The 8,749-nt window shown below is 40.1% G+C and overlaps 1 protein-coding gene across 1 annotated transcript in view; it reads right to left on the bottom strand.

Moving 5' to 3' along the window:
* Nucleotides 1–8,749, bottom strand: part of peak1 (pseudopodium-enriched atypical kinase 1) — a gene marked incomplete at its 5' end in the record, with an annotated part of 143,828 nt that overhangs the window by 108,974 nt on the left and 26,105 nt on the right.

Here is an 8,749-nt window from a genome sequence, read left to right as displayed (position 1 = left end):
GCACTCAAATCACCTTTCTTCCCCATACTGATGCTCGGTTTGAACTGCAGGAGATTGTCTTGACCATGTCTACATGCCTAAATGCACTGAGTTGCCGTCATGTGATTGGCTGATTAGAAATTAAGTGTTAACGAGCAGTTGAAGAGGTGTACCTAATAAAGTGGCCAGTGAGTGTATACTATAATTAAAAACATATCCTCCAAAAGTAAACCCTACAGGTAGGGAAGATATAAAACTAGAATGCAAGCCAAACTCCCTACGACTGCATACAGTTCATTCATACACAACCCAAGCAAAATGGGTGACATCACAAAGAACAACCTTGAAAGTAGCAGAGCAACGTCATTACCCTTGTTCACAGGTATAAGCTACTTTTGTTCACAACTCATCCAAGATTTCTGCTGTTGCTCAAACAAAGGATGAAAAGTCATCCCAGGCTGTCATTTCAAGTGTTACTGTATTCACATGTGTATAATGTGCCTCGAGTATAACACTGTGTTTTTACCAGCTGGTGAGAAAGTCCTGAAGTAACCCAGCATATTAAATCAATTTACCTTCAAATGATTTAAACAAGTTTCTACCAGGGAAAGATGGAGATTAAGGTTTTTCTCATGATCAGAATGTTAAACGGGTAAAATCATGTAGTAAGAAGTTTTTGCTGAACTGCTCTGTTTGTTATACACAGAATTATAGTTCAGACTCCCAGTAAAACATAAGCATTAGCATTTAAATGACAGCCTTTAAAAGAATAACAACAGGTCAGTGTGTTGTTTCCAGTGACTACAATAAAATAGAAACAACTCTACTGTAATCCATCCCCAACCACAATGGAAAAGAAAAGAGTTGGGACAGCTTGCTCATGCTTCCAGCCAGTTAAATCCATTTAAAATTCATTAAAATGACATTATCTAACTTTAAAACCGAATGTAAAAACAGTCTCTTCAGCAGACGTCTGAAACAAAATGTAGCAGCAGTTTCATTGAACAAGAAACCTGAGTTTCATAAAATTGATACAAATTTTGCAGTCTTTTGACAAAGAATCGTTCAGCCCATTCTGCACTTTTAAATGTAGTAAAAATGACAGGAAGGACCACGAAGAGCTGTGATTCAAACACAACAAACATCCCACATGGTCCTCTCCTCTTATTAATGTCCTATCAGTTCACAGCATTCTGCTGCCTTGTAAACATGCCCTTCTTCTTCTTCTTCTTCTTCTTCTTCTTCTTCTTCTGCACAGTTATTAACAGGATCAAAGCCTTTGAAAAGGCTTCTGCATCAGGGAGTTTGAGCTCAGGGAGCACAGTGACTCACAGTGATAATGGCAAAGTGCTGAATTGTTTGTGTCTCTACACGCCAGCGCAACTAATGCACAACATCCAAGCTTTGAAGTTGATAGTGGTGGAACTAATGAGTGGTTTATATTCTGAAGGAAATGTGGTTTAATAATATAACATATATCAGAGTATTCCAGACTGCAGCCATACAACGATACAGAAGTCAGGACCTCTGACTAAAACACTTATAACAAGAAGCCATCAAAGCTCAAACTGCAAATGAATAAAAACTAAAGAGAATAACCTGAGTTGGTAAAAATACATTCAAGGAAATCTGTTTTGTAGTCTTCTTTGTGACAAGAATATGGAGTGTCTCACTGAATCCCTCTGCTCTCTGTCAGATTGGTTTCAGTGACAGGAGTGTAACATTTCTGCTGAGGGAGAACACTGTGTGTTTAACAGCACTCTGGTTGTTAATATGCACCACTAGCTACAGCTGGTCTACAGCAGAATGCTGTCTGAACATGTGTTACAGATGTTTGAAGATAAATGTGATGTACACTGGGGTCTGTTTCAATGCTGAGGAACTCTGAATCTACAAATCAAGCTAAAAGGTAGGCTGCAAGGAAAACCACAGTCAGTGGTAGATTAAGTGGAGACACAATTAGGGATAACACACTCGGCTGTATTTTTGTTACAACTTGTCTATATTAATAAAATGTGGGGAAATTGGATTTACGCTCACCGGCCACTTCATTAGATACACATTGCTAGTACCAGGTCGGAGCCACTTTTGCCTTCAGAACTGCCTTAATCCTTCATGGCACAGATTCAACAAGGTGCTGGAAACATTCCTCAGAGAGTCTGGTCCATGTTGACATGATAGCATCAAACAGTTGATGCAGATTGGTTGGCTGTACATCCATGATGTGAATCTCCCGTTCCACCACATCCCAAAGGTCTACTGGATTGAGATCTGGTGACTGTGGAGGCCATTCCAGTACAGTGAACTCGTTGTGTTCAAGAAACCAGTCTGAGATGATTCATGCTTTATGACATGGTGCATTGTCCTGCTGGAAGTAGCCATCAGATGTTGGGTACATTGTGGTCATAAAGGGATGGACATGGTCAGAAGATGGTACACTGTGGTCACAAAGGGATGGACATGATCAGAAGATGGTACACAGGTCATAAAGGGATGGACATGGTCAGAAGATGGTACACTGTGGTCACAAAGGGATGGACATGGTCAGAAGATGGTACACTGTGGTCATAAAGGGATGGACATAGTCAGAAGATGGTACACTGTGGTCACAAAGGGATGGACATGGTCAGAAGATGGTACACTGTGGTCATAAAGGGATGGACGGTCAGAAGATGGTACACTTTGGTCATAAAGGGATGGGCATGGTCAGAAGATGGTACACTGTGGTCATAAAGGGATGGGCATGGTCAGAAGATGGTACACTGTGGTCATAAAGGGATGGACATGGTCAGAAGATGGTACACTGTGGTCATAAAGGGATGGACATGGTCAGAAGATGGTACACTGTGGTCATAAAGGGATGGACATGGTCAGAAGATGGTACACTTTGGTCATAAAGGGATGGACATGGTCAGAATATAGTACACTGTGGTCATAAAGGGATGGACATGGTCAGCAACAATACTCAGGTAGGCTGTGGCATTGACACGATGCTCAGTTGGTCCTAATGGACTCAAAGTGTGTCAGGAAAATATCCCCCACACCACTGCACCATCACCACCAGCAGCCTGAACCGTTGATACAAGGCAGGATGATCCATGCTTTCATGTTGTTGACACAACATGAAACAACATTTGTTGACACCAGATTCTGACCCGACCATCTGAGTGTTGCAGCAGAAATCCAGACTCATCAGACCAGGTAACATTTTTCAATCTTCTATTGTCCAGTTTTGGTGAGCCTGTGTGAGTTGTAGCCTCAGTTTCCTGTTCTTAGCTGACAGGACTGGCACCTGGTGTGGTCTTCTGCTGCTGTAGTCCATCCTCCTCAAGGTTTGATGTGTTGTGTGTTCAGGATGTATTGTAATGTATTGTGTGGACAGGAAGATCTGAGCCCAGTAGCCTGGAGGATTCCATGAGACGAACACTGTGGTGGGGGAGTCTCCAGCCCTCCAGCACAATTCCTCCCTGCTGGATCGGTTGACGGTGATCTGCTCATTGTGGCCACCCCTGGGGAGAGTGACAGACTGGTGCACCGATGGACAAAGAGCATCTGTCACTGCTTCTCAACGCTGGTGTAGTGAAGGAGGAAAGGTGGCGCTGTTCACCTCTTTGGTAGTCGGCCCTGGCAGTGTGTTCAACAATAATTTGTGCTAAATGACAAATCGTGTTCATGTTAAACCGCAACACTAAACACATCACATCACCAGATCTGTGAGGAATAACAGGGAGGTTACCTTCAGCTGACAGTCATGAACTGAAATAAGATGAACACTTCTAAAGGCCATTTGAAATAAAGTGCTGCTATGTTTTATAACAAAGGACAGTATTAGAAACAGCCACTACACATTAGCTTTGACACATTTCTGAGCCAGAAGAAGGCATCATGTCATAAAATATTCAGAGAAGAGTGAAATATGATAGCCTAACCAGAGAAGAGAACATAAAAGTGGTAAGGAGTGATAAAAACAGAGCGAAGTTAATCTGTGACCATAAAATTCTGACTCATGGTTTAAGTATGCACACATGGAGAAGGGAAGGTAAAACCATTGTCCAACAGGACAACCATGTTTGGCTGCCCTCTGAGAACATGAGGGGGCTGAAGAGTCGAGCACGAGTTAGACGTGAGCAGAGGAAAAAATGAGTTTGAATAATTGAAGACCTCAGCAGAGTTCCTACTTTGGTACAATTAACACAACTATACGTCACAAAAACTGTGAAGAAATCTTTGCTGCTTCTTATCACAAAAAGAGACTTATTATAAATTAAAATGCTGGTTATTATTAACAGAACATGTCTTATTGGACCAGAGCTGGTTTTCAGTTTGGTCAACGTTTACAAGTGTGCTGTGCAACTCATTAAATCAAATGCCATCAAAAATACCCTTTGGCTTCAATTAATGCATTAAATTAGTAAATAAATAAATAAATGAATAAATAAAAATTTTGGCTGAAATACATTAGATTTAAAGGCAGATGCCCTGTAGACACCACTTACTGCAATGACACCAACCAGCCTTATGTGCAAACTGGAGGGAAAAATTTTAAAAACTGTAGTTACTAAAAATAAAAATTTTAAACAAAAACACTCCCTGAATTATTAGTTTTACATTTAATATTTGTTTTACTATTTCAGTCAACTAATGTGCAGCAGGTGAATGTCTCCTCACTCATCATGACCATGGGTTCTGCTCTGTAATGCTTTCAAAAGTACTACTACAATGGCAGAATCAAGTTCAAGTTCAGTTTATTTCTACAGCTCTAAGTCCCAACATACGTTGTCTCAGGACACTGTAGATAAAAAGAACAATGTAAAGAAGAAAGCAGCAGATTGTGTTGAATCACTTCATCACAGTCTCCCATCCTGAGCAAACGGTGGAGAGGAAAAACTCCCTGCTAATCAGGAAGAAACCTCCAGCAGAACCAGGCTCAGGACAGGAGACCGCCTGCCTCGACCAGCTGAATCAGCGTCTCTGCATCAAATGATTCCCTCATTATTCACATGTATGGGCAGGTGGTGGGAGGGAAGCAGACTTATCAGGTAAAAGGTTTGAACTACTGTTCTGGATTGTCCACAAACAGACTAAACAAACATCTGTAGCCTTGAGTTTCAATGCATGTTACCAGGAGATGTACACAAGTCAAACTACAGGAAAATACAAGCATGTCTCATTTCAGGAAGACACTTATTTTTGCCATTTTTGTCATACCACACAAAAAGTGTCATCGTTAACCTTTTGCAGGAAACTGTCCTGTAACTGTTGACATTATTTCAGGAAACAAGAAAACATATTTACTGCATTCACTGGATGAACATCCTCTGTCTTTTAGAGCAAAGAGCAGCTGGGAGAGAAATGAAAACCCATACGCACAGACAACCTGTGGAAGAAGTGAACACCAGGAGACGACAGGACAGAGGGAATAGTGTGATGATTGTTAAACAGAATAGTCTCTACAGTCTGCCAGCCTGGCTTCCTGAATGTCTCTGAAGGTCCCAGTTTGACTCAAATATATCACAATCACTTATTACAGGTCATCTGACAAAGACAGATAAACACTAAAAGCACTAAAGGAAAAGTCAAAGAAGTGGATGATATGGATTTGATAGAATCACAAAGACAAAAGCTACAGACAGAAGAGAGAGAGTGTGTCCTTTAACCTCTGACCTTTACCTGGACGTCTGTGGTAGGATGATGGCATGTGTCTATGATGCTTGTGCACATAGAGTCTCAATTAAAAACCTTCTTGTAAAATGCATATTTACCTACACAATATACCTACAACACAACTTCAACACGCAACTCATTAATATAAAATGCAAACATCATGCTGTGGAACTGGTGCACTGCACTGAACACATGGAATGACAAAGACAGATAACCCAGTTTAATTCTTCAACTTCAGCTCAAACCAACAACTAAATGACTGAAGTTGAACTAAAACAACAACCACCATAAAAACCCATCAGAACTGGTCTCTGAATGGATAAAGCACTTTAGTTCAGCCTTATGAAATTGTTTTCCCAAAGCCCCTGAAAACAAGAACTGTTCTCGTCCCGTTTATTTTTACCTACAAAAAGACGGCACATGGACAGGTGGTCACCACAGACCAGGTAGGGTCTTATTGTGTCAGTCATGACCATCATGATCACATGACAAAAGGTCTGCACCTGATCTGTGAGCAGGGCTGTGGGCTGAATTAGACTTACTCCAGCATCCCTTTAATCTGACACCTGGTGTGTCCATGTTCACTGAGACACAACGTGACTGGAGCTGAGTCATCACGGTCTCTGTTCACCTGGATCACAACATGCTTCGGTCAGTTAGAGGGTAACTGACTGCTGCCAGGCTTAATGCTGCACTACAGGTTCTGTAGAGTTGAAATCTGAAGGCTCGTCTGTTTAAAATATGAGCATGTTGGTCCTTAAAGCCTGTTACTGATGTCTGAGGTGCAGAGGCCCAGCTGAGGCTGGTCCTGGACAGGTAGCCTGTGGAGAGGCTGCTCAGAGGTCTGAACCTTCCTTACTGCACTGAACCACAGCCAGGTTCTGTGGATGGACCGGTCTCTGTCTGTCTGAGTCTGGATCAGTTTGAAATGCACTGATCAGGAGGGTCAGGGTCTTTACTTCCAGTAAAACTTCCAGTGTTTGGACTTTTCAGCATCTCTGAAAAATATCTGCTTCAGATCCCATTCAGTCGTCTCTTCAAAATAAAAGACTTCTTCATGAGAAGTTTTAAAAGAAAACTTAATGGAGCTTCAAAGCTGGTTATTTTGGTCACGACTGAAGATATCATGAGTCGAGGCAAAAGATCTGTTCATTAACACAGAGTCAGATCTGATTGGCCAACCCTGATTTTCCTGAGGAGGTCAAATAGTTGGATGAAGATGGTGTCTTCTGTGTGGAGCTCTGTTTCAGGGTTAGTTTCTAACAGGAAGAAGAAGACTAAGGGGCGTGGCCTCGACCTTTGGTTAGGCACTGCTACAAGTCTGTTAAAACATCTGCACAGGAAAACAAGGTCACACCATGTTGTGTTCCATCACTGAGCAGAATTAACACTAAACGACAAGAACTAGGTTTAATGAAAAAGAAGTGAATTATTTTAACTAAAATAAAACTTATTTATCTATGATTCAAGCACAAATATCCAAATATATTATAATAAAACATAGTGAACTAAATCATAGTGATCAATTTAGTTAAAGAAAAATAAAACAGAAAAACATGTAATCACATAACTGTCAAATAACAGTTGATTAAAACAAGGATTTGTTTAAAACAAATAAACATTGGAACAATTTCCTTTTGTGTTTTTCTTTTTTCTTAATTATAATGCAAGAAGATTGTCATTCTTTTCATTATGTAACTTTGATTTATAAAATGATAACTTTTAGTTAAAAGAAAATATAAATGAAAATATAAAGAATATTATTATTTAGTTTATTATCTTGATTTAAGAAAATAAAATGTGTGTTTTGAGGGAGGTCTTCTGAGGGTTAGGGGACAAAGACAGGAACCGTTTATTCCTCCGTTCAAACTATTTAAGTGAAAATACAATCAGTTTAAAAATTTGAAATGTTAAAATAATATTTGTGTCAAATATGAGGCATAATGCATTCTTTTTGTTTTTGTTGTTTAACTCTCACAACTTTTATATTGTTCTGTATGTTGTATTCATGATAAAACACATCAAAATAAACCATTTCAAAAGGTAACAGATCTTTGTAAAACTTAGTTTATTTACATAATTATTTTAATTCCTGGATGTTCGGCCCCTCACTGCAGTAACTGTAGCTCCTAGGACATTCAGAAGTGTGTACAGTCACTAGTATCCATGTTTTCAGTGGTTCAAAGTTTCACACACGCCCTGTGGGCCGCTACAGACAAACTGCTGCTGTGGTTTGTTGTGTCAGAGCAGAGACACAACAGCAGCATGTCCTGAGGCATCGCTGCACATTTATTGTATACACCAACTGTAAAGAACTGCTTTAATCTAGTCTGGATCCATCCTGTAGCCTGAGGTGCTGCATGTTTACGTTGAGCTCATCCCAACAAAAATGCTAAGTTTGCAATAAAAAAGCACCTGAAATAAAAGCCTTACTGAATAAATTTATGTGAAATTTATGAAGCTGATCTGTTTCTGACTCTCACCTGATAATAAAAACTTTTTTCAGCAGAAACTGTCAACCCTCATTATAAATAATACAGATGTAAATAGTGAGTCCTCACAAGACACAGCAGGATGGTAAAATACATCAGAACAATTTTAATGTACAGAGAGTCAGTGGAACAGTGAGGAGAGGTGTTTCTACAGAGCTTTACAGCTTTCTTCTGTTTTTATCACATCAGTCCCAAATTATCCCTTTCACATGTAAACTGTAAGATTCTCCAACAATATAACTGCTCATTATAAAGTCAGCTCCTGGTTGTAAAAAGACAGCTTTTAATAGCAGAACTTCATGTTGCTGTTCTTTCAGCTCACAGGTTCACTTCAGTTTGAGAACGTTGGCAAATAAAACAAAACCTTAAATAATGTGTAAAAAACATTATTCAGTTTCCTCTTTATCCATCCATCCATTTTCTGTACACGCTTCTTCCTTTTCAGGGTCACGTGGGTCACTGGTGCCCATATACAGCAGTCACGGTGAGGGGCGGGGTACACCCTGGACAGGTCGCAAGTCCATCACAGTTTCCTCTTTACTGACAGCAAAATATACTGTTACTCAGGTGTGTGTGTGTGTGTGTGTGTGTGTGTGTGTGTGTGTGTGTGTGTG

The sequence above is a fragment of the Austrofundulus limnaeus genome, unplaced genomic scaffold, assembly GCF_001266775.1.
Source record: "Austrofundulus limnaeus strain Quisiro unplaced genomic scaffold, Austrofundulus_limnaeus-1.0 Scaffold717, whole genome shotgun sequence".
NCBI lineage: Eukaryota > Metazoa > Chordata > Actinopteri > Cyprinodontiformes > Rivulidae > Austrofundulus > Austrofundulus limnaeus.
The sequence above is the reverse complement of the archived record's forward strand: the minus strand, read 5'-3'. Positions and strand labels throughout refer to the sequence as shown.